The following is a 27,346-nucleotide window of genomic DNA, read 5'->3' as shown; positions in this document are numbered from 1 at the left end:
TCTCCACCTGGAACTCCGCCTCTCAGGTGTGTGCACTTAGCTGGTGTTTCACTTTGTCCCTCTCTGCCAGCCGCCCCAAAGGCACACGGCCCATCCTGAGTCCATTGTCTGATTGTTGGCAGTCACCCTACACAAACAGGCCCTGGGTGGGGAGTGGACTAACAGGACGTGGTCGTCCGGCCTACCCTGGGCAGATTCTAGGTTTATTGCAAGAGCTGGAGTAGTGGAAGATACTGACCATCACACATCTGCAAGATTTCTTATGTAGAAATACTCCACTGACTTTTTGCAGGTGTTATGTCTTTTTGTCTTCATTGCTCCTCTGGGCTTTCTCTTACATTCCGTGCTGTGCAGTAACATACAGTACAGAGACTGGTGACCATAATACTGTTGCCCTGCACCAAACGATCACATCACTCATTTTTCTAATTATGAAAGAATTACATACTTTCTTAAAAAAGGCAAATTACACAGATCTATGTAGAGTAAAGTGAAACCTTCCACTTCCATCCCTTTCCATGCAAACTCACTCCCCTACTCAGAAGGAACTATTGTTAAGAGGTTGCAGCTTATTCTTCTGGACATTTCCAATGAATTTATAAATACACATAAAGTTTTTTTTAACATAAATTACATAATTACATCGTTTTGCAACTTGCTGTTTCCCAAACCATATATCATAGACGTCTGTCCTTATCAGTGCACGTCACTCTAACTTAGCTTTTTAGAAGTTTTAGAGCTTCTCCAAAGGAAAGGAATACCATGATCTGTTTATTTCTTCTTTGATAGAGATGGGGTTATTTCCAGTTTCACTATTATACATAATGCTGCAGTAAGATCCTTGTATGGAATTTATTACACTGCTATTCCACTGCTCAGTTTGCTTTGTTCCCTTTTAGTCAGAGACTATGATATATTTTTAACAATTTTATGGGAATTATTTTATAGGGAAATTAATTTTATCTCTGAATCAAGACATTTATGGGGAAACTGGATTTCAAGGTCATCCATCTCAGTATTCTGGAGAAAAATCATGAAACTTAGAAGGTATTATGCTTGCTGCATCACATTCTAACAAGTCACGTTAACAATTTAAAGTTGACTTTTTGGGCCGGCCTGGTGGTGCAAGCGGTTAATTGCGCGTGCTCCGCTGCTGCGGCCTGCGGTTCGCGGGTTCGGATCCTGGGCACTCACCGGCGCACAGCTTGCCAAGCCGTGCTGTGGCGGCATCCCATATAAAGTGGAGGAAAATGGGCATGGATGTTAGCCCACGGCCAGTCTTCCTCAGCAAAAACAGGAGGATTTTCATATGTTAGCTCAGGGCCGATCTTCCTCACAAAACAAAAATAATAAACAAAATAAATAAAGTTGAATGTTTGTTTAGCTTCTACAGTCTTTGTTCAGAAGAAGGATGACTTTTTCTTGTCTTGAAAACTTCTGACTCCAGGGGCTCTGAGTTTGGCTTCACAGAGGATAAGATGTTGGTGTTGTATCTGTTTCTCTTCAGCTGTAGGCTGCATCATCTAAAGATCATAGAATTGAACATGGTCCAATCGATATATACAATTTGGGTCAAAAATTCAAAGTAATGAACCCAAGATAGGAATCTATAACTTTGGTTCTTAATGAAGAGTATCCTTTGATATCCTCAAGTCTCTGTGATTACTAGTAAAAACTCACCTATGGATGAAGAGATGTGGTTCTGATGGCAATGTCTGGCTTGAGCATCCATAGTTAAGGCTGCCACATCCATAGGTAGATTAAACTTGACCTCTCTACGACCTCTGCCCTTGTTCTTTGAGCTGGGAAAAATAAGAATTTAAAAAAACTGTTGTTACTAACACTGAATGCTAGAAACGCCCATTAAAGGGTGAGTTTGATTTGGTAAACCAAAGGGTGTACATGAAGAACAAAGTCTTTAATATCTATGAAATTTCAAAAAGTTCTAATTTTTTAAATGTAACTCTATTTTTGCAACAATGCAAAATGTATATACGAATGAAACATCCCTCTGTTCATTTCTTAAGTTGTTTCCATTGATTTGATGGATTTATCCTCTAATCAGTATTCCAAGTGTGAAAGAACATATTGGTCTTTCAAAGAAAAGAAGCCATTGATATTTGATTTTCTTTTAGCTCGGCATCCTACAGGTTTGAGGAATAAATGACCAGGTAATGATACAATGATTCTGAAATCTAATTGTTAATTAGAGGAGTGTAAGGGATGATTGAATGGTGGTTCATCCCCATGGTCAGGGGTATTGTACACATGGACGTGTAAACACGATTCAGGAAGCTGCTTCAGCCCCGTGACATCCCTGAGAAACACAGTGCAGGAGGATCTAGGGGCACAGCCCTTTGCCTCGATCTCCTGGGTTACATGTAGATCCAGAGGTCTTGACAGTGGCTTCAGAGCAGCTAACTTTTGACTATTTCTCCCCTTCCTTCTCTCCAGCTTATCTCAAACAGTCCTGACTATCATGTTTTAAAGAAAGACCAATTATAGTTATTTACATGAGCTTCCTGTTCATTATTGCACAGTAATAATCAGGGATACCATTAAACATCATTTAATCTACCTAATTAAATTTGTTGTACCTTTTAATAGATTAGAACACTAAAGTTAGTTCAGAGTTTAATATGCACCAAGTGTGTTAATCTGCTTACAACTGTAATGTGCCTCACTCTTCTTAGAAGTGTATCTTTGGCCCATTACAAGATTTTAATGACTCAAGTCATCATAAATTAAGATAATGCACTGTCTTTTTGATGACCGGGAGGCACATGGGTCCGTTTTGGAAATATGCCCATCTGTCTTTGCTCCCCATGGAAAGTTTCTGGTCACTAGGTCTCCAGGTGGCTTGCACAAGCCCTAGGTCTGTAATAGCTTGGTGCCTCTCCTTCTACTTGGGGTAAAAATAAAAGAGATCAGAGAGACTTATTAAAGTTTTGGTTGCATGAAGTCTTCTATGAAGACAACCCATGCATATTGTTCTGGATAGCTCTCTGTTCCTAAGACTACTAGTTATTTTAAGGGCTTGTCAGGAACTGTGAAAGGTCTGATGTTTTACCTTACCTGCAAACCAATAAGTTAGCCTACAATGGTCTTACAGATGCTGGCAAAAGTCACAAGTCCCATGCGTCAGAGACACAGGACTTAATGACACAACAATAGCAGTGGCCAGAGTATGGCACAACAATAGCAGTGGCCAGAGTATCAGCATTTGCACTGGTTCACTAAACCCCACTTCCTACAGGGTGATACACAGTGGGCCAGGTGACATGCAAAGGGTTGCAACATCTCAGAGCATAAGGGATTCAAATTTTTGATAACGGGCAGGATGTCTGCTAACCTTTGCCCTGGGGGGGTCTTATTTTTATTATACTGGACAGTAAGCAAGCCTGCCCTTTGCTCCAGAGGAGGCCACTATTTCTATCTTCCAAGGCTGACAGCTCTACACACATCCTTGAAAAGATAGCTTGGTTTTACTGGCTTTCAAAGATAAACTTGAATGAGATTTGATCATCATTCAGTTCTTCTGTTTCCTTTATTGAGATTGTGCAAATATGCTCTTTTCTCTGTAAAGTTCACTAACTTTCTTCATAAATAAGAGATGCTTTTCTTTTTATTTATTAAGTTGAAATTTTCTTATTAGAGAAAATGATGAAACTATTATGGGTTGGATGTGAAAGTATGTTTTTCCAGGAAAAATGTGAAAGTAGATCAGTGCTCACAGAACTTTGCAACAAGGAGCTGATAGCAACTTAAATGATTTTAATTTGAATACTGTTTTGTACAACTTTCTTCCATCTTACATCATCCTCTCTGCTTCCTGTAATTTCCATATGGTAATGGGGCAGTTTCAGAGATTAACTGAACTCATATACAGTATTCAAATGGTTTTGTCTGTTGTGTTTTTTTAATTGAGATAAAGTTGACATACAACATTAAATTCGTTTCAGCGGTACGACATAATGATTCAATGTTTGTATATATGTTGAAATGATCACCACAATAAGTCCAGTTAACATCCGTCCCCATATAGAGTTACAAATTTTTTCTCTTGTGATGAGGACATGGCATATTTCAAGGTGCAGAAGAATCAAGGATGATGTCATACTTTTCCATATACAGCTTGATGAATTTGGACATAATCATACACCCTTGAGACTGTCACCACCATCAAGGCCACAAACATATCCATCATCTCCCAAAGTTTTCTCTCACCTCCTTTATTACTATTATTCTGTTGTAAGAACTCTTAATATCTACTCTATTAGCAAATGTAACGCATGCAATACAGTCTTGTTAGCTGTAGGCACTATGCCGTATCCTAGATTTCCAGAATTTATTTATCTAGATAACTGATACTTTGTATCTTTGAATATCAGCTCCCCATTTCTCCATCTCCCCAGGCCCTGGCAACCACCATTCTAACCTCTGCTTGTGTGATTTTGACTATTTTAGATTCCACAAATAAGGAAATATTTGCCTTTCTCTGTCTGCCTTATTTCACTTAGCACAATGTCTTCTAGGTGCATTCATGTTGTCAAAAATAGCAACAATTCCTTCTTTGTTCAATGTTGACGAATATTCCATTTCTTTATCCATTCATCCATCAGTCACGTTTAGGTTACTTCTATATCTTGGCTATTGTGAATTTGCTGCAATGAACATTAGAGGGCAGGTATCTCTTTGAAACCCTGATTTTGATTCCTGTGGGTGTATACCAGAATTGGGATTGCTGGATCATAGGCTAGTTTTCATTTTTGGAGGAAATTCCATACTGTTTTCCATAATGGCTGTATTGGTTTACATTACCACGAGGTTTCCTTTTCTCCACATCCTCACCAACATTTGTCATTTTTAGTTTTTTTGATAATCGCCATCATAACAGATGTGAAATGATAGCTCATTGTGGTGTTGATTTGCATTCCCTGATTTGTGATGCTGAACACCTTTTCATACACCTGCTGGCCACCTGTATGTCTTCACTGGAAAAATTTTACTCTGGTCTCTTGACCATTTTTTAAATTGATTTGTCTTTTTGTTTTTGAGCCAAACAAAAAAAGAGAACAAAATTTCCAGGCATTATGGGTGCTTCCCAGTTGATGCAGATGGCTTTGTATATACAATGGTACAAAAAGATCATGTTTCCTGCTTTTTCTTCAGTCTGTCATAAAACCAGCAGTAGCTGCGGCATGGCAGATAATCGGGATCTTCTGGGTTTGGAGGTTTACAAAATAAATGAGTGGTAAGTAATTTTTTATTTTTTCAAGGAAATTATTGTGATCATAGTCCATGGAATCCAGGAATGATAGGTGTAGGAGGAAATTAAGGTGAGAATCGTTGATCTGGAATTACTACTTATCTTGAGGGACAGGTATCTACTGTATGAATGTTTGAATAAAAATACTAAAGATCAGGAATTTGTGGTGGGTGAATATGTTTTCTGAATTATTTACTTTTGAACATAGCCATTTGGATTTTGTGAACATCTGGGTTATGGGAGTAAGTTCCTAACAGGGGGTGGTTGATAACATCACTATTGATTTAATCTCTATGAACACCAAGTGGTCAATGGATTAAGCAAATGAGTAGACAGAAAACACAGAAATGGTAAGATTTGGGATTTAGTAAAGGACTGGGGACTGACTGTCCTGAGAGGGAATGCCAGGACTCGTGCGGTTGAGAGTGACAAGAAAAAGAAGAGAATAGAATTACACTCAAACAAGAAGGCCATATTAACAGGATGGAGGGGGGAAATGATCTGAAGGAGCCTTGAGTTTGACCTTGAGCTTTCTGTTCTTGATGCAAATCTGCCTGATGACATCCCAGGACACAGGTCAGATCTATCCCCAGAGAATAGAGGAAGGGTGGAAGTACAAAACAGCCAGGATAATTTTCCTAAAAAGGCAGGCCTCCTTTATCATTTGACCCAGTTTCATGATTTGTTTTTATAGAGTAAGAGGAAAAGAAGGATGATAAGTCACGTCTTCACAGAAGAAGCAGCGTAACTGTGGGAACAAGTCCAAACCAAAGCCACGTTTAAGCATTTCCATTCTTTTGAGGATGTCCAGTGACATATTCAAGAGGCTAGTTACTAGAATCCCATCCCATCCTGGCAATGAATGGTCTCTGAGATGACAACTTGGACCAGCCCCAGCAGATCTGCTGGCCAGAGAGACCGCAAGGACTCCAGGCCTGCAGCAGTGCAGGACAACTCGTAAGTCCTTTCAATCTTGCCAAAACTTTGCCAAAACTTGCACCTAGTCACACAGGTGAATCCTTGCCAGGTGTGCTCGCAGGTGGTCTGCATTCCTGGTCCCATTCCCACTCCTGCTGGACTTCAGATTTGGCAGAGATGATTCCAGGAACTGATCTGTGCATTCCACAGCTGCACTGTGGAGGTATCAGGAAGGAGTAAAGGGCAGTGAAGAGCACAGGAGCGAGACTGGTGATAGTACTGATGGCAGACACACTTGCTAGCAAGGCAGAGAAAGTAAGCGTCTAAGAAGGCCGTCCTGACAGCAGATGAAATGGAGTGAGGTGCATTTCACCTCAGTGAGGTCTCTTGGCAGCGTCCCTAATGTTTCCTTGCTTTGAGCTCTTGAAACTTTAAAATATATTGATACTTTTCTTTTATTAAACTCTGCTTCGAGACAAGAAAATATAGACAACTGTTTCTTTCTGAGGTGAGAGGTTGATTTCAGGTAAGGAGAGAAAGATTTTCCTTTTTCATGCTGTTCTCTCATTTTCTTTTACTATGTATATTATTTATTTGTACTTTAAAGTCAGCAGCGAATTATCAGCGTCACGGGGTGATGCAGTTTTTCCCCTCACAGTCACAGTAAAACCTACTAAAAGTGGATTATTCTTTTTGTATAATATTCCAATAGATTCCAAAATATTATTTCAAACGCACTTTTATGTCTATGTTCTCAAATTAGATATTTACTTCTAGGTCTCCATTTTTCTGTTGTCTGTTGTATGCTAATTCAGAGTTGCATCTAAGGAAATACCAGATTTCCCTCAGTTTTTTAGATCCATATGTGTTGGAAATTTGATTCATGAAAATGAACATGGCAGTTGGGGGATCGTGCTATTATCAAAAGAGATCTTTTCAGCATCAGTAACGCTGAAAGAACCCACTGCTTGTTGGGATTTAATTGTCTATTTGAGGGATCAAACTTTCACTGTTGGCACTTCTCTTTCTCTTTGGAGGGAAAGTACAGCCTTCCCAGTCTTTCCGTTACCAAATCACTTTCCTGGGTGACTGTGCCATGTCAGGAAGTGCTTGGGATGCCGGGAACCATGATTCATCTTCAGCTTCTGGTTGTCCTGAGAAGGCTTCCCTGGCAGAGTGCAGCCTGTGTGTCTGGATGACACTTGCAGCCATCAGAAAGGAGGGGACAATTCACAAGCGTGAAGCGATTCATCTGGTCCTTGTCTTTCAGGGTGTTCCCATGTGATGAGGCTCAAAATGCCACTTGGTATCCCTTTGAAAGCTCCTAGTCATGGGGTGGGTTCTCAGTGCGAGCTCAGAGCAGTGTCTTCACCACCAGATAGGAAGCACTTCAGTATTTTAATTGGTAAGGCTGTGTTCATGCACGTCCATGGACCATTAGTTCGGTGGCATTCCCTGCTGGAGAGTCCCACACCCATGTCATGCTTCATCTTTCAAAGCTTCAAACAGTGTTCACACCCTAGCAGGTGATGGTAATGTAACCACAGCACAGGACTGGGGACAAGAACACAACCACCCAGGGGCGACACAGTTTAAGGTCTGAGGACCAACTGCCCCATTTGGACGAGTTGGTAACACCAACACTTAATGTGTAAACTGGAGGATTGTACAAGACCATGGACCTCAGAAAGACACGGGCTCAGAAGTCACCTTGGACAGCAAGGGACAGTGTGAGGTCACTGACTGGCAAGGATTATGGTCTCTTATACTGGCAAAGTAGAGCTCACCGGGGATCCATCAGGAAAAGCGAGGGAGGAGGCTTGGGGCCTTCTGGGGAATGTCTGCCCTAAAGGGAATTGCATAAGGAAGGCGGGGGTGCTGAAAATCCTAGTTCACAGGGAGCAGTCATGTTTATGGAACGAGGCCCAGCAGTAGCCTTAAAAGCTGCGTCACAAATCTTTCCTCCTGGATACAAAACAAGCAGGAAAAGGAATTCAGAGTCTTGGACAAGGATCACAGCAGGATTCAAATTCAGGTCAGGGGTGAACACGGAGCCCCTAGAGGGGCCTCAGGAGCTAGATCCTGCCTGCCTTTAGTCCATTTGCTAATGAGCTTCCTTGGGCCTTGTCCTCTCCACGTGCAAGTTTTGATCTTTTTACATTGTTTTCCCCACTTAGAGCTGATGTTATTCCAGAGATTGAGCTGGAAAACTACAAGTTCCTAAAATTTAGTCAAAAGAAATCTCAACAAGAGAAGCAGAAAACGTTCCCTGTTCCTCAAGAATGTAGAAAGGCAGCCCTTGCCTGTGGCACGACATGGTCCTGGGTAGTGCTGGTTTAAAGACACCCATATGTCAGTGGTTTTTGCTCTGCCTGTGAAAGTACCTTCAACCTTAAAATCCCAAGAGAACAGGCGGGGGCCATGTCTGCTCCTGGAGGAGCTGAATGTTACTGAAATGAACTGGTCTTCAAAATTAGGGGGACTTGGGTGTGTTCCCACTAGCCAGCGAAGGGGTGGACCTTCTCCCTTCTCCCACATTCAATAAGCTGATGACCCAGAAGAGTTCGTGATTCAAGGAGAAATGTGAGATTCAGTGTCTCACTTACATGCCTACAGAAAGCAAGAGAATCACACCACAGCTCCCAGACTGTAAAGAGAACAGGACTTTAATATAATATTCAAATATGGCATTTATTGTTTACAACAAATAACTACTGTCCCTCCACAATGTGTGAATAGGTGCTGGTATAGAGACATCAGGGAGCTGGGATGATGTTGTCCCCTCTCTCTTGGGTTTAAGAGGACCTCAGAGATCAGCTTACAATGTTCCCCTTCCCGTCAGAAGGGAGGAGCTGGCCCAGTGCATCCCAAGCATCACAGCTGTGTCCCAGCTGCTGAGGATGGGGCTGTGATGGGCCACTGGTACGGGGGTTGGTGTTGGGGCCTGGGGACTGAGTAGAAGAGTCGGGTTATCCTGGGGGGTCTCCCTCAGAATCATGGCCCCCCACCCTGTCCCCACTGCACTGAGTGCTGCAGGCTCTGTGCTCAGTGCTGTCATCCACCAGTACCCCGTTTGTCCCTGCCACGCAAGAGATCATTTAGTATCACCTATTTCACAGAGGAGGAAACGGAGTCTCAGGAAGCTGAAGAGAGTCACCCCAGTCACAGGACTTCTCAGTAGTGGATCTGGGATCCCAGTACCAGTTGTCCGACTCCCCAAGGGCACGTTTAGCTCAAAGTTTTACTGAACCAATAGGAGTCAGTCACCACAACCTAGACACTCACTCACCCCTGACCTTGATGATGGCGGGTTCTTGTTATCCTTGAGTATTCTGCTCGCCAACTAGGTCTGGGTGTCCAGCTGGCAGGACAGGCTGTAGCTCCAGGACAGACAGGCACCTGTGAGCCTAACAGGAGCAACACCTCAGGTGTCCCTCCACTGCCTGCCCAGCAGCTGGAGTCTGGGTGTCCCAGAAGTTTCCATGCAATAAGGCTTGGGGCTGAGTGGGGGGCCACGGAGACAGGCTCTGTGGACTGACCAACAGGGAGAGTCCACCCCTGCCCTCACCCAACTGCTGCCCGGCCTCACTTATCATTCTCCTTGAGCAGCTCCATGTCCTGGAACCAGGCCCCAAATCGCTCCTCGGGCTTTAGGTTGTAATTCTTTGTGGTCACCTGGAGCAGCAGGATCTCCCTCATGACTGGGTATTCTTGGGACCAGAGGGAAAGAGAGGCTGCAGATAGGGCCTGAGTGGGGGATGCTGCATGGATCTTTTTGGTGGTGAGGAGTTGGGCAGGAGACCAGTCCTAGGAACTGTCTTTCCCTCCAGTTCCATCCAGGCTCTACCTGTTCGCAGAATGGGAATGATCAGTTCCTCCTCCAGGAAATTTTCCTTGATGCCATCCTCACCTCAACCCACCCTCCAATTGGATGGGTCTCCCACTTCTCTGTTATCAAACTCTTCCACTCAATGTAAGATACAGGGGGTGGAGCCAGGGACTGTTCTGCCCAGAGGGTCTCTGATTTCCTCCTCCTTCCCCTTCCTGCAAGGGGTGTGGCAGCTGTTCACTTCAGTCCTCTTCTCAGGTTGATCTCATTCCCCTGGAAGGCAGACAGCAAGAGTCAATCAGACAGAGCCCCCTAGCCTGACTAGACCCCTATGCCCACCCCTTCTCAAGTTGCACTACTGCCAGGTCCCCAGAGGGGGCCGGGCATGCAGAGAAAACAGGACTTGGACCTAGGCCTGGCTCTGGGTTCCAGAAAAGAAGGACATGGGGGAGAGGCTAAGGTACCTGGCAGCACAACCCTCTCTGATGACAGAATGGAGGCTGAGGCCTCAGGCAGACGGGACAGCTCAGCCACTTATGTGCTGCCTGACTCGGAGGGGCCCGAACCCTCTCTCCCTCTACGGGCAGCATGGGAGGGAAAGGCTGAGTCCAGCTCAGATCAAACCTCAGGCAGCTGTGCCCTCAGGCAGCTCTGAGCTTCCCCAACCTGGGGAACTGGAATGGGTGTCTCAGGTGGAACCTCTGTTCACTCATCCATAAGATGTGCCTGATGTCCCAACTCCGAGGGGCAGCTGCGAGGCTCTCATGAGACATGCGTCAAGTGCTGAGAGTTCAGAGCTCAGTTCGGGGACTCCCGCAGCCCAAGGCTCAGGATCCTGGTCCTCTCTGCCTGGTCCTCAGGTTCACCCACCTCGAGATTATCACCCATCAGCAGGTGCAGCATCAGCAGGTGACCAAGGAAAGTGCCAAATAGGGGATGACACTCTGTGACATCAGAGTGTAGGTGGGATGAGCCCTTGCTCTCAAGTCGGCCCCCTGCAGACCCTCCCCTGAAAAGTCCTCACCCTCAGCCTCCTGGCCCACCCCAGGGTTCCCACGGGGAGCAGCCTAGGACCCTTAGCAGCCACCCTTCAATTGCTCCTCTCTTCACACTCCAAGAACACCACATTCCTCCTCCTCACCTCCCAGGGCCGGCTTCTGGAAAATCACAGGGTATGCTGTCTCTGGTCCTCCCCACAACAACCCAACCTGCACCAGCTCTTCCAGGCCCTCCTCCTGGTCACTTCTACTGGGGGATTCAGGCACTGTGGCAGCAAGAGGAAGGGCCCTCCTCTCTTGATTTGAGGCCTGCATCTAGGAAGGCAGAGCCCCTCCCCCACAGGAACACTCACCTGCTGCTGCTGCTTCTCCTGCACTCTCTGGGGGCTTATCTGCGGGGGGGGGGTCAAACGTGGAGGGCCCCTCCTGCCAGGGTCGAGGAGAGTGTCAGTAAGGCCATAGTCCCCTCACCACATTTTTCTCCAGCACCACTGGCCTCTGACCCTGGACATCTGACTCCAGGCAACTGGTACCAATAACACTCCATCCTCCAAGATCTTGTGATTCTAGAAGAAGCCCAGCTCCAACTCTCACTCTGGGTGTGAGCTTGGGCTTTGGGCCAGGCCTCCTCGAGCCTGTTTCCTCATCTGGAAGGTGTGAGAACTCCAGCTACCTCACAGGTTCTCCTGAGGACTCAGTGTCACATGACATTGTTCTAGCCCTCACCCTTCCAGGTGGAGCAGGCAGAAAGCTCCCACATTCCTTTCCTCCCTCTTACCTCATCATCACACTGTGTTGCCTGCAACTGAGGCTCAACTGGGGGAGGACTGGCCCCCAAGTTCACTCTCAGCTTTCAGGATTCAGTTTGGACTGAGAGCCTGAGTTTCTTTCTGTCTGTTGGCCTGAGCAATCTCGTGCTTCTCTCTTCTATAGGCGTTCACATTGGGCAGCCCCAAAACACTGGTGTTTGATTCCTCAGTTACAGGGATTCGGCAGAGTGAGAGAGAGAGAGATGGAATATGAAAGAGGGAGTAAGAGGAAGTGAGAGACTTTTTTAGTCAAAATTTAGACAAGACATCCCATCACTTTGGCTGTTATTATGTAAAGAAGCCAGTTACTAACTAGTTAGTGGTTCCACTGGGATGGCTATACCATGGGTGGGGCTTACTGGGTACCAATGTGGAGATTGCCCACCTCATAGGCCAATACGAGGCACTTGGGTCGCATTCTCCCTTAAACAGGCAACAATTGAATTGTTTTATGCCACAGGATGGCAGTATCTAAATTTCCATTAGTTTCAACCTCATCATGATGCTGACATGAAAATGAGGCCAAGTTGGAAGCGACTGTTCCAATATTACATTGCTAGAACCCAGGCCTGTTTTGAGTGGTGTTCTGTGCTACCTGTCACCCCTTCTTGTTATTCTTCCATCTCTAAGTTTGTGCCTTAGGTACATGGGACACCAGCCCACAGGGGTAATAGATATTATGTCATATACACCAGGTGACATCCCTAGGAAGTAGATTCTAGCCTGATCCCCATGGTGCAGGTTTAGGGACTGGGGAGGACCTGAGAGGTACAGGGACTTTCTCAGGATGAAGAACTGGTAAGAAAAAAGAGGTCTACATTCATCTCTGTCTCCTCAAAGCTAAGACCCGACTTAGGTTTCCAGGGAGCTGTGGCTGAGGCTGTATAGGCTCCTTGTGTACAGTTCAGGAGATGACATGGGGGAGGAGGGTTAGCAGCCAGGGCACAGGGGACAACTCTGGACAAGTCTGATTGAGGTAAGGGGCCCAGGTAAAGGAATCTTGAAAACTGACCTCACTTCCTTGGTCATAGACCTCAACAGATCTTAGAACTCTGGTAACCAGGCACCCACAGCCCCCCATCCAGCTCGCTTGACTGGAGACAGTCAACAGGCAAAAATATTTTGTTGTTGTATCCCAACTTTTGAAGGATCTAGGCACAAAAAAACCCAGAAAGAGAAACTTTTTGGTCGTTGCCGACGTTAGCTCAGCCCTCATCCCAGACGCCTCGGGGCGTCTGGCAGGAGGCAGTGAAGGGTAACACGGGGCAGCCCAGGAAAGGTTAGTGCAGGCCAGGACACAACTGTGATCCCACCTGATCAGCCCCACACCCCTTGTTCCTCATCGTGTGGGGGTGTGTGTGTGTGTGGAGGGGAGAAAGCAGGGTATGAGGGGCAGGCCATTCCTGGGCTGGTTGTCAGGTGTCGGAAGCATGGTGGGCCTGTCATATTCATAGCCCAGGTCATGGCTGGCAGCATGAGAAGTTGATCTTCTCTACTCTTATGTTACTGAGCCATAGAGGTTTCATCTCTTTTCCTGCCTGACCACAGTTCCTTGCAGGGATATCCCTCTGTGCCTGAACTGAGGAGCAGACTTTCTCTTGAGGGATGACCCCAGTGGCAGTGTGCAGGCAGCCCTTGATTCCTTCTGGCCCAGCTCCAGAGCAGTCTTTGTAGAACTCCAGTCAGTAGGTCATTGAGGAGCTGCCCAGTGGTTTCAATTTCACCAACTCACTAGGCAAGGGGAAGGTGCCTGAGGCCACAAACACCATCCAGTGCTGCTCTGAGATGAGAACAGGAACAGAGTGTCTCCACACTCAGGACCTTGAGATGACCAGGTTGGACCAGAACTAGGGTGTGACCAGACTGGGGCTGTCCTTTTTTCAAGCTAAAGGGGATGTACACGCAGGTAACCTTGCCTGTTTCGGAGCTGAGCTACAATAACCCTCTTACCCTTGTCCGGTGTGAGCTTCTGGAGGCCACTGAGGCAGAGGCAGAGGGTAAGGGGGACTGCAGGCTGGATATTCCTGGAAGGGAAGTGGGATCTTTCCTGTGTTTATAAGGACACATGCAAAGTCACCTATGTGGATGAATCTTTCTCTTCATTCCACTATAGCACCAGCTGCAGAGCTTCAGCCAGTGGCAGGAGAAGAGCAGTGGGCAGTGGTGGAGGTAGAGCTGGCTACAGCTCCGTTCACATCAACAATACTAGTGCTGAGGCCAGCGTCCCCTCCATCAGCAGTGTTGGAGCTGGAGCAAGGGCCAACATCGGCTCCAGCAGGAGTGAGAGCTGCTGAGCTGAAGTCACCTACACCATCATTTCTAGTGGGAAGTCCATCTCCACCTGTGGCTGTTAAGGAGCGTGAGAAGAAGCCCAAACTCATGGCCTTCTCTCCTAAGCTGGTGGTGGAGCAGTTGACCGTGATGGATGTGGTGAAAAGCTGGGCTCTTAGGGCGGGGAGGGACAGGCCTTCCCTCTGCCATCGTTGCCCCAGACCTGATCCAGACTCCCATGATCTGAGCCCAAATCCCAGCTCCACCCTTTACCAACCATATGACCTGGGCAACTTCCAGAACCCCCAAGCCATTGCTGTCCACCTGCAGACCATAGAGGTGGACACTAACAGGACCTGTTCCACAGAGTGGCTGTGTCAACTCCATGAGGTAGAAGAGATGGAAAGTTGGGCAGGGCCTGGCCCATCAGTGGTGGAGGGGAACTCACTATGTGCAGACAGGACTACCGTGGCCCAGACGTCTCCTCAGGAGGCTCAACAGCCTCAGGACTTGACACCTGATGTGTGCTTCACTACAAGAGAGACAGACAAGGCCAGTGGTTGTAGCTGCCACGGGGGAATGTGCATCAGAATGGGGAGTGGTACCAGAGAGGAGTTCAGGGTTGTGGCAGATGCCCCCTTGGCATGAGCAGTGTTGAGCCACCATTTGGAGCTTGGAGTTAGCCAGGACGGGCTGCGGGCAAATGCCCCTCTCCCTTCCCTGCCGGGATTGGGTCCTGGGTCATCCTGTGTTGCGTACCCTCGGTGGACAGAGAAGAAAACCCAGGGAGTCTTACAAGGCTCAGGCCACATCCTGAGCTTCCTGAGCTCCAGCTCTAAACTGTGACAACTGTGTGGGACTTTAGTGGCTTTGGACACAGAGCTGGCCTGTGGCAGGGCTGGATGACACTCCCCCTGTTCCCCAGGAGCTCTTCTGGAAGGTGGTGCCCTCTCAGTGCCTGGGATCCACCTGGCACAAGAAGAACAAACATGGCAGTGAGCACTAGACACCCACCATCCAGGCCACCATCGACCAGTTCAGGAGGGTGGCCAGCCTCGTCATCACCACCTGCCTCGGGGACGCGACTATGACAGCCCAGGAAAGGGCAAGCATGGTAGAGCACTGGGTCTAGGTGGCCCAGGTGTGCCATGGGACGCCCAGTAGAGAACCTCTCTGGAGACTTGGGAACTGCCTCTCCACCTTTATCAACTCCCAGGATTGAAGTGTGTGGTCTAAGCTCCTGCAAGTCCCTAGGCCCTTCCTGCCAGGGCCCCCGCTGACCTTGACTCCAGGTCCCAGTGGGAGGATGCTCACCTCCTACCTGGCTCCTTCCCTGGGTTGAGCTAAACTCCTCCTCCTTGTGAGTGTTACTTTCTGGGTCCTAAATGTCCTTGTGGGGCTCCCTGAGCATCTGTCTCATCCAGGAGGGGAGATGTAAATAGAAGGGGACTGAAGCTAGAGCAAGCGGGGCTCCAGTGCCCAACCTCACACCTCATTCTCTTCCCTTCCCCAGGAGTGCGAGATCTGGAAGAACTTCTCCTCGCCCCGCACTCTCATCTCTGCTCCTCAGAAAACCTCCACAAGCCACCTGAAGAACACACGGGGGTAAGTTTCCCTGTGGGTATGCCTCTCTCCATAGGAGGACCAGGATGGATGGGGGATCTCCTGTATGTCTGCCATTGACGCCTCAGTCAGCCGGGAACTCTTGGGAGGCAGCAAATGCTGGGGACAGGGCCTGGGAGTGGGTAGTTGGTCTCTAAGTCTCCTGGTGTCCTTAGTGCACCAGTTCTGCTTCAGGACTCGGTTTCCCTAAATGTCAGCTACTGGGTTGAGCCACACTGGAGATTTTCAAGTGTTTATAGCAACAGAACTCTATGGCCAGTTGAAACTCATAGTTGTCAAAACAGAGCTGCTCTGTAGTGCTGGGGAGTGGAGACTCCAGTGACCAACAGGAGAGTCCCCTCCCAGTCCCATGAGACCTTAGCGCTCAGAGGAGCCCAGTGAGAACACTCCTCCAGGCAGGTTGAATCTCTTGGGTTCTCAAAGAAAAGGGATTTGCACTCAGACCCCTCACATTATCCCTAAATTTATCCTTCACTCTTTCCCCTCCCCTTGGGTAAAGCTCTGAAAATCTTAAGGAGCTCTATAGCCAAGATGAGTCCTTGAGCAGAGAACTGATGACCAAGATAGAGTGGAGGCTGTGGGTCTGGAAAGAGAGGAGAGGGGAGAGGGGCAGGGGTACCGGGCAGGCTGTGGTTTTGATAGTTTCTCACTTGAACTTTCTCTGAAACATCCCTGTCTATCTTGTCCAGGTTAACAAGCAGAGGGATCTGTTCAGCTCATGGGCAGCAGGGTGCCATTTTTGGGCAGGAGGCCCTGGTCATGGGACACAGTGGTGTTGGCTGGGCTGTTCCAGGAGGAGTTGCCGAGCTGGTGCCATCAGTAGGTCTCTGGCTTCCGGGCACTTCCATCCTGCTGGATGTAGCTTCTTCCAGGCTGTTGCAGTGGGTTTAGCCCTCAGCCTAATCCTGTCCTCAGGAAGCCAGGCCCCTGCTGCTCCTTTTGTCTTCACCATGTCTCCAAGGGGAGGGCACCCTGCCTGTCCCAGGGACATGCATGGCAGAGGATTCCCATGGTCCAGGTGGACAAACAGGCTGCTCTTCCTTGGGCCTGAATGGCTGGACCAGAGACAGATGTGTGTGCTTTCGGGGACCCCCCCGGACACTTAGAGCAGTCACTCGTGTCAACCACAAGAGTCTCACCTGAGTGCCTGGTTGGCAATGACATATGTCCCCAGGGGCTTATTGGAAACGTCTAGGTAACTCATGGATTCTTAGTGGATCCTGCTGAAAGGACGTTTGGAGCTTCACGTAAATGAGGAAGCAAAGCGTCCTGTCACCACCTTCCCTGTGCATCAGAGGTGGCACATTGGGGGTTCAGTTCCTGAGTGGATAAAGAAAGAGTTCAGGGCAGGAGAATGTCCTGAGGGGTTCCTTGGGGAGGAGAAGGCTTTGGCATGGCCTCTGGCCCAGGCTGGGGGCCAGACACTCCATGAGACTGGGGCAGGCAGGAGCCATGCAACCAGACTCCCAAGACACCCCGTCTTCTCCACTGCTCGGCCAAGGACCAAGATTTGAGAGCTCAGAGGACAAGACTGTTGTCAGTGGTGGGGCTGCGGGCTAGTTGAGGATGTGGGAACAGGGCATCTGGCTGGGAGGGTCAAGCAGCCTCTCCTCTTTGGGCCCCTGAGCAACTCACTGCCCCTGTTTGGGCCTCTGTCTCCTCATCAGGGAAGGGAGGGATGGGGATTGTGTGGTGCAGGCCTCACAGGGTGGTGATGAGTTAAGAGGGAGGAAAGGACTGTGGGAGCTTTCTGCCTGCTCCACCTGGAAGGGTGAGTGCGAGCACAATGATGACAGTCATGTGACACTGAGTCCTCAGGAGTACTTGTGAGGTAGCTGGAGTTCTCACACCTTCCATATGAGAAAACAGGCTCGGGGAGGCCAGACCGAAAGCCTAAGCTCACACCCAGAGTGAAAGTTGGAGCTGGGCTTGTTCTAGAATCACAACACCTTGGAGGATGGAGTGGCATTGGTACCAGTTGACTCGAATCAGATGTCCATGTTCGGAGGCCAGTGGTGCTGGAGAGAAATGGGGTGAGGGGAGTATGGCTCGTTGACACTCTCCTTGACCCTGGCTGGAGGTGCCCTCCATGTTTGCCCCCCAGCAGATCAACCCCCAGAGAGTGCAGGAGAAGCAGCAGCAGCAGCAGGTGAGTGTGCCTGTGGAGGAGGGGCTCTGCCCTCCCAGCTGGAGGCCTCAAATCAAGAGAGGAAGACCCTTCCTCTTGCTGCCAAAGTGCCTGAATCCCCCAGTAGAAGTGACCAGGAGGAGGGCCTGGGAGATCTGGTTCAAGATGGTTGTTGTGGGGAGGGCCAGGGACCGCATACACTGTGATTTGCCAGAAGCCGGTCCTGGGAGGTGAGGAGGAGGAGTGTGGTGTTCTTGGGGTGTGAAGGGAGGAGGAATTGAGGGGTGGCTGCTAAGGGTCCTAGGCTGCTCCCCGTGGGAACCTTGGGGTGGGCCAGGAGGCTGAGGGTGAGGACTTTTCAGGGAGGGTCTGCAGGGCACCAACTTGAGAGCAAGGGCTCATCCCACCTACACTCTGATGTCACAGAGTGTCATCCCCTATCTTGGCACTTTCCTTGGTCACCTGCTGATGCTGCACCTGCTGATGGGTGATAATCTCGAAGTGGGTGCACCTGAGGACCAGGCTTTGGGGACCAGGATCCTGAGCCTTGGGATGTGGGATCCCCCGAACTGAGCTCTGAACTCTCAGCACTTGGCACATCTCTCCTGAGAGCCTCACAGCTGCCTCTGGGAGCTGGAGCATCAGGCACATCTTATGGATGAGTGAACAGAGGTTCCACCTGAGACACCCATTCCGGTTCCCCAGGCTGGGGAAGCTCAGAGTTGCCTGAGGACACAGCTGCGTGAGGTTTTATCTGAGCTGGACTCAACCTCTCCCTCCCATGCTGCCCGTGGAGGGAGAGAGGATTCGTGCCCCTCCATGTCAGGCAGCACATAAGTGCCTGAGCAGTCCCCTCTGCCTGAGACCTCAGCCTCCAAGTGTGTCATCAGAAAGGGCTGTGCAGCCAGGTCCCTCAGCCTGTCCCCCATGTCCTCCTTCTCTGGAACCCAGAGCCAGGCCTAGGTCCAAGTCCTGTTTTCTCTGAATGCCCGGCCCCCTCTGGGGACCTGGCAGTAGTGCAAATTGAGAAGGGGTGGGCATAGGGGTCTAGTCAGGCTAGGGGGCTCTGTCTGATGGACTCTGGCTCTCTGCCTTCCAAGGGAATGACATGAACCTGAGAAGAGGACTGAAGTGAACAGCTGCCGCACCCCCTTCAGGGGTGGGGAAGGAGGAGGAAATCAGAGACCCTCTGGGCAGAACAGTCCCTGGCTCCACCCCCTGTATCTTACATTGAGTGGAAGAGTTTGATAACAGAGAAGTGGGAGACCCATCCAATTGGCGGGTGGGTTGAGGTGAGGATGGCATCAAAGAAAATTTCCTGGAGGAGGCACTGCTTATTCCCATTCTGAGAACCGGTAAAACCTGGTAGGAACTGGAGGGAAGGAGGGTTCCCAGGAGTGGTCACTGCACCAACCCTGACACCCTACAAGGCCCATGCAACATCCCTCACCCAGGCCCTAACTGCAGCCTCTCCCTCCCTCTGGTCCCAGGAATACCCAGTCATGAGGGAGATCCTGCTGCTCCAGGTGGCCACAAAGAATTACAACCTAGAGCCCGAGGAGCGATTTGGGGCCTGGTTCCAGGACATGGAGCTGCTCAACGAGAATGATAAGTCAGGCAGGGCAGGAGTTGGGTGAGGGCAGGGGTGGACTCTCCCCATTGGCCAGTCCAGAGATCCTGTGTCCGTGGCCCCCCACTCAGCCCCAGGCCATATTGCATGGCGATCTCTGGGACACTCAGACTCCAGCTGCTGGGCAGGCAGTGGGGGGACACTTGAGGTGTGGTTTCTCTTAAGTTGACAGGAGCCTCTCTATCCTGGAGCTACAGCCTGTCGTGCCAGCTGGACCCCCAGACCTAATTGACCAGCAGAATACTCAAGGGCAAGAAGAACCCACCATCATCAAGTTCAGGGATGAGTGAGTGTCTGGGCTGGGGTGACTGACTCCTAGGTGTTCGGAAAGGCTTCGGGCTAAACATGGGCTTGGGTAGTCGAACAGCTGGCAATGGGATCCCAGCTCCACTACTGAGCAGTCCTGTGACTGGGGAGACTCTCTTCAGCTTCCTGAGACTCCATTTCCCCCTCCGTGAAATAGGTGATACTAAATGATCGCTCACGTGGCAGGGACAAATGGGGTACTGCTGGCTGACAGCACTGAGAACAGGGTCTGGAGCCCTCAGTGCAGCGGGGACAGGGAGGAGGACCATGAGTCTTCCAGGCCACCAAGATAACCCGACTCTTCTACTCAGTCCCTCAGTCCCCAGGCCCCAACACTGAGCCCCGTAGCAGTGGACGGTCACAGCCCCATCCTCAGCAGCTGGGACACAGCTGGGAGGTTTTCCATGGACCGGGCCAGCTCCTCCCACTTGAAAGGAAGGGGAGCATTGTAAGCTGATTCCTGTGACCCCTGACACCCAAGAGAGAGGGGACACACCCACCTCAGCTCCCTGACATCTCTACCCCAGCAACTATTCACACACGGGTGAGGCACAGAAGTTATTTGTTGTAAACAATAAATGGCATATTTGAATATTATATTAAAGTCCTGTTCCCTTTACAGTATGGGAGTTGAGGCGTGGTTCTCTTGCTTTCTGTAGGCATGTAAGTGAGACACTGAATCTCACATTTCTCCTTGAATCACGAACTCTTCTGGGTCATCAGCTTATTGTATGTGGGAGAAGAGAGAAGGGCCAGCCCCTTCCCTGGCTAGTGGGCTAGCCAGGTCCGAAGACAAGTTCATTTCCGTATTATTCAGCTCCTCCAGGAACAGACATGTCCCCCCCACCCGTTCTCTTGGGATTTAAATGTACTTTCACAGGCAGAGCAACAACCACTGAAATGTGGGTGTCTTTAAAACAGCACTACCCAGGACCATGTCGTGTCACAGGCAAGGGCTGCCTTTCTGCATTCTTGAGGAACAGGGAACATTTTCTGCTTCTCTTGTTGAGATTTCTTTTGATTAAATTTTAGGAACTTGTAGTTTTCTAGTTCAATCTCTGGAATTGCATCAGCTCTAAGTGGGGAAAACAATGTAAAAAGAGCAGAACGTACACGTGGATAGGACAAGACCCAAGGAAGCTCATTTGCAAATGGACTAAAGGCAGGAAAGACCTCGCTCCTGAGGCCCCTCTAGGGGCTCCCTGTTCACCCCTGACCTGGATTTGAATACTGCTGTGATCCTTGTCCAAGACTCTGAATTCCTTTTCCTGCTTGTTTTGTATCCAGGAGGAAAGATTTGTGACGCAGCTTTTAAGGCTACCACTGGGCCTCGTTCCATAAACATGACTGCTCCCTGTCAACTAGGATTTTCAGCACCCCTGCCTTCCTTAAGCAATTCCCTTTAGGGCAGAAATTCCATAGAAGGTCCCAAGCCTCCTCTCTGGCTTGACCAGAGGATCCCCGGGGAGCTCTACTTTGACAGTATAAGGGGCCATAATCCTGGCCAGTGAGTGACCCCACACTGTCCCTTGCTGTCCAAGGTGACATCTGAGCCCGTGTCATTCTTAGGTCCATCATCTTGGACAATCCTCCAGTTTACACACTAAGTGTTGGTGTTACCAACTCGTCCAAATGGGGCAATTGGGCCCGAGACCTTAAACTGTGTCACCCCTGGGTGGTTGTGTTTTTTTCTCCAATCCTGTGCTGTGATTACATTACCACAACCTCCTGGGGTGTGAAGACTGTTTGGAGCTTTGAAAGATGAGGTATGACAGGGGTGTGGGGGGCTCCATCAGGGAATGCCACGGAACTGATGGTCCATGGACGTGCATGAACACAGCCTTACCAATAAAAATACTGAAATGCTTCCCATCTGGCGGTGAACAGAAACTGCTCTGAGCTCACAAAGAGAACCCACCCCATGACTAGGAGATTTCAAATGGTTACCAAGTGGCATTTTGAACCTCCTCCCTTGGGAACACACTGTAAGACAAGGGACAGATGAATCGCTTGGCACTTGTGAGTTATCCCCTCCTTTCTGATGGCTGCAAGTGTCACCCAGACACACAGGCTGCACTCTGCCAGGGAAGCCTTGTCAGGACAGCCAGAAGTTGAGGATGAAGCCTGGTTCCCGTCATCTCAAGACCTTCCTGACACCAAAGAGAAAGAGAAGTGCCAACAATGAAAGCTTGATCCTTCAAATAGACAATTAAATCCCAACAAACACTGGCTTCTTTCAGTATTACTGATGCTGAAAAGATCTTTTTCGATAATAGCACGATCCCCCAACTGCCATGTCCATTTTCATGAATCACATTTCCAACACATATTGGAACTAGCAGCCCAAGTTCGGATCCAGTGCACACACTGACACACCGCTTCTCTGGCCATGCTGAGGCCATGTCCCACATACAGCAACTAGAAGGGTGTGCAATTATGACATACAACTATCTACTGGGGCTTTGGGGGGATAAAAGTAGGAGGATTGGCAATGGATGTTAGCTCAGGGCTTATCTTTCTCACACACACACAAAAAAGAGTTTGTCCTTTTTATTCCGAAGTAGTATTCTAATGTACCCATGCATCACAGTTTCTTTCTCCATTCACCTGATGAAGGACATTTAGTTTATTTCCAGCTTTTGGCAATTATGAATAAAATGGCTATAAAGATTCCTACAAAGATTTTTGTTTAAACATTAGTTTTCAATTTTCTTCAGTAAATACCTAGGAGTGGGATATCTGAGTCATATAATAAGTGTATGTTTAACTTTATAAGAACCTGCTCCACTGTTTTCTGAATGCAACTATCATGTTGCATTCCCAGTTCTAATTGTTCCTACTCCTCACCCACCTCCTCATGTGGTATTTGCAATTTTATTTTTTATTTCAGGCACCTAATAGGCGTGCAGTATCTTATTGTGGCTTCTGCTTCCTTTTTGAAAGTGAGTTCTGCTAAATATAGAATCTTGTGTTGACTTTTGTGTTTTCTTTCTGCACTTGAATGATGTCATTTTGTTGTTGAGTTGTCTCTTTTGTTTTTGATAATATATCATCCATCATTCACCTTATTTCTCCCTGTATGTAATGTCTTCCCCTGTATATATGTTGCTTTCAAGATTTTCTTTTTATCTTTGGATTTTAGTAGCTTGACTATCATGTACCTAAGTATGCTTTTCTTTTATATTTTATTTTGTGGGTTTGCTGACTTTCTGGGATCTAAAATTTTAGATTTTCCACCAAATTTTGGAAGTTTTATGCTATTACTTATTGATTTGCCTTTCTGCCTCATTTCATTTTTCTTTCTCCTCTCTGCTGGGGACTCAATCATCTCACAGGTCATAAGGCTCTCTTCATTTTTCTTCAAAATTTTTACATTCTTTTCTTCAGACTGGATAATTTCTATTGCTGTATCTTCATGTTTTTTCTACTGTTTCTAATCTACTGGTAAACTCAAAAGTATTTATTTTATTTCATCTTCCTATTTGGTTCTTTTGTGTAATTTCCACTTCTCTGCTGAGTTCCCACATCTGTTCATTCATTATGGGAATATTTTTCTTTACCACCATGATCATCTTTAGAATAGCTGCTTTCGTATTCTTGACTGCTAATTGCAACACATTAGGGAGAGTTTGTACTGCCTGCTTTTGATCAGATATGGATTACATTTTCCTATTTTTTCAAATCTCATGATTCTTTTAAATTGTGTACTGGAAATCATGAAAGATAGGTATAGAGGCTCGGGATTCTATTGTATTTCTTTGAAGAGTGCTGTTACTTTTCTAGCAGGGAATCAACTTGGCTGGACTGAAATTCCAATCCTATCTCCTTTACAGTGGGCATAGCTGAAATCCTCAGTCAGTTCTTTCATCTTCCAACTACTGTTTTTACATTAGGCCTTCTGGGGCCTACCCTGCATGTGTGTTGTTCAAAGATCTGCCAATTTATGTGTGTGGGGGAGAGACTTACATATATATTTTGAGATTTTCCTGTTTGTGTCTCCCTCCCTTCCAGAATATCCCCCCTAACTTTCCAGTTAGTCTGCCAGCCCAAAAATACATCCTCTAACATTACAAGTAAGACTGTAGTTTTTCCCCTGTCTAGGCCATGTGCAGATTTTGGAATGCTTTGAGGCAAAAGACTCAAGCTTACAAATATCTCCTGGTGCAATTCTCATCATTTAAGGGAAGATTCCCTCTCAGTTCAGCTTGCTTTCGGAAGTGACTTAAACATACACACAAATACACATTTATTATATGTGTTTTAGATATAGCTACACGAGTCTGTATAAATATATATAATATTTTGTGCAGATTTTATCATTGTTATCTGTGAGAGTGTTAGTTCAACAAACTACTCCACCATTACTAGAAGCCAGACCTCGGTTTTGTTTCTTTCTTGGATTTTATATAAATGGAATTATAAAATATATAGCCTTTTGAATATAATTTCTTTTATGTAGCATTATGGTTGTGATATTAATCCACGCTATTGTATATAGTTAGTGTTTGTTCATTTGTTGAAAATAATTAATTTTTTAATGGTCATAAAGTATGCGTAACATAAAATTTTAACTATTTTTAACTGTACAGTTCAGCGACATTCAATACATTCACATAATTGTGTAGCCATAACTTCCAACCATCCACAGAACTATTGTCACCTTGCACATAAACTTTGTGCCCATTAAGCACCAGGTCCCTGTTATCCCTCACTCTTGCCCCTGGGAACCACCATTCTCCTTTCTATTCCTATAAATTTGACTACTCTAATTGCCTTATATGAGTGGAATCATACAGTATTTTTCCTTTTGTGACTGGCTTTATTTCACTTAGCATAAATTCCTCAAAGTTCATCTATGTCATAGCATGTGTCAGAATTCCTTCCTTTTTAAGGGTGACTAGTAGTCCACTATGTGTATACACACCATTTTTTTGTCAGTTCATCCATTGATGGACACCTGTCTTGATTCCAGCTTCCGGCTACTTTGAATAATGCTGTTAAGAACATAGGTGTACCTATATGTCTTTACACCTCTGCGTTCAGTTCTTTTGGGTGTATACCCATAAATGGTGTTCTCAGATTCACTTTTTCACATATAACAGGGTTCCCCACACCTCCAAGAAGCAATTCTTGGAATGCCAGCTGGTTACCAGACAATTCAACTCAATTTGATGCTGTCATCAGATTCTACAGGTTGATAGCTCTGTCCTATAATTCTGCAAACCCACTTAACCTCACCTTTACTTCAGATGCCAGTTACAAGCCCAGGTTGTTACCTGTACTTCTGACTTAGTGGCTATAAACCAGAGATTCCCACAACCTCCTCCTTGGGTTTGATTAATTTGCTAGTGGCTCACAAAACTCAGAAAAACATTTACTTGATCACCAGTTTATTATAAAAGGATATGATTCAAGAAGATCCTCTTGGAAGTGGTGCATAGGGAAAGGTATGGAGATAGTACACAAAGATTTCATGCCATCTCCAGGTGCACCACTCTCCAGGCAGTCCTTGTCATTACCAACCTGGAAGCTCTCTGAACCGCCTTCTCTTGGGATTTTTATGGAGGCTCTCTCACATAAGCATGATCAATTATTAAATCAGTTTCCAGCCCCTCTCCTCTCTCTGGAGGATAAGGAGTAGGGCTAAAATTTCCAAGCTTCTAATCAGGACTTGGTCTTTCTGGTGACCAGTCCCCAGCCAGGAGCCATCCAGGAGCCCACCCAGAGTTGTCTCAATAGAACAAAAGATTCTCCTTGTGTTCTTATCACTGGGGAAATTAGAAAGGTTTTAGGAGCTCTGTGCCAAGAACTGGACGCAGAGACCGATAAATATGTTTTTTATTATTTCAGAACCCATAAGTGGAATTTCTAGATCCTATAGTAATTCTATTTTTAATTTTTGAAGGAACTGCCATACTGTTTTCCACAGTTTTATATTCTCACCATCAGAGCACAAGGGTTCCAATTTCTCAACATCCTTGCCAACACTTGTTGTGTTCTGATTTTGTGATAGTAACTATCCTAATGGGTGTGGAAAGGTAGCACATTGTGCTTTTATTTCATATTTTCCTGATATTTAGTGATGTTGAGCATCTTTTCTTGTGTTTCCTGTTCATTTTATATCTTCTTTGGAGAATTGTCTATTCAAGTATTTTGTGCATTTTTAAATTGAGTTTTTTTTATTGTTGAGTTGTAGAAGTTCTTTATTTATTCTAGATATTAATCCCTTATCAGATTTGTGATGTGCAAATATTTTCAACCATTCCATGGTTTGCCTTTTTACTCTGTTGATAGTATCTTGTGATACAGAAAACTTCTTCGTTTTGATGAAGTCCAATTTGTTATTTTTTTGTTACTTATGTCTTTGGTGTCATATTAAAGAAATCATTTTTGCAATGGCATTTGGACCCAATGACACACAACTTTTACCATATGTTTTCTTCTAAGGATTTTATAGCTTCAACTCTAACATTTATATCTTTGATCCATTTTGAGTTAATTTTTGTATATGGTGTAAAGTGAGGGTCCAACCTCATTCTTTTTCATGTGAGTATCCAGTTTTCCCAACAACACTTGTTGAAAAACTGATCTTTTCTCCAATGAATGATCTTTGTACCTTTGTCAAAAATCATTGGACCATATATGCAAAGTTTTATTTCTGGGCTCTTTCTGCTATTTCATTAGTATTGTGTGTGTATTTATGCCAGTACCACACTGTTTTGATTACTTTATAGTAAGTATTGAAATCAGGAAGTGTGAGTTCTCTAACTTTGTTCTTCTTTTTCTGGATTGTTTTGGCTATTCAGTGTCCCTTGAGAGTCCATATGAATTTTAGGATAGATTTTTCTGTTTTTGCAAAACCATCACTGGAACTTTTACTTCTTTGGTTAAGTTGATTCTTAAGTTTTTTCTCTTTTTGATGCTATTGTAAATAAAAATATAAAGTTTTTAAATTTCTTTTTCAGATTACTTATTATTAATGTATAGCAGAACAACTAGTTTTTGCATGTTGATTTTGTGTCCCAGTACTCTGCAGAATTTACTAGTTCTAACAAATTTTTGGTGGAAGTTTTAGGGGTTTCAACATATAAGATACTATTTGTAAACAAATATAATATTACTTGTCCTTTTCCAATTTGGATGCTATTTCTTTCTTTTTCTTGCCTAATTGCTTTGGCTAGAACTTCTAATACCATGTTGAATAGAAGTGGTGAAAATGGGCCTTCTTGTCTTGTTCCTGATCTTAGAGAAAAAGCTTTCAGTCTTTCACCCTTGAATATGATGTTCTCTGTGGATTTCTAAATACGGCTTTTATTATGTTGAAGTAGTTTCCTTTTACTCTGAGTGTTTTTTTTTATTTTAGCATGAAAACATGTTGAGTTTTGTTAAATGCTTTTTCTGTATCCATTGAGATGATCATTTGTTTTTTCCCTTCATTCTGTTAATGTGGTTTATTACATTAATTCATATTCATATATTGAAACATCTTTGTATTCCATGAATAAATCCCACTTAAAAATGCTGTATAATCCTTTTAATATGCTGATGAATTTAGTTTATTACTA

Source organism: Diceros bicornis (assembly GCF_020826845.1).
Source record: "Diceros bicornis minor isolate mBicDic1 chromosome 30 unlocalized genomic scaffold, mDicBic1.mat.cur SUPER_30_unloc_1, whole genome shotgun sequence".
NCBI classification, from domain to species: Eukaryota; Metazoa; Chordata; class Mammalia; order Perissodactyla; family Rhinocerotidae; genus Diceros; species Diceros bicornis.
This window is presented reverse-complemented; position numbering follows the sequence as displayed.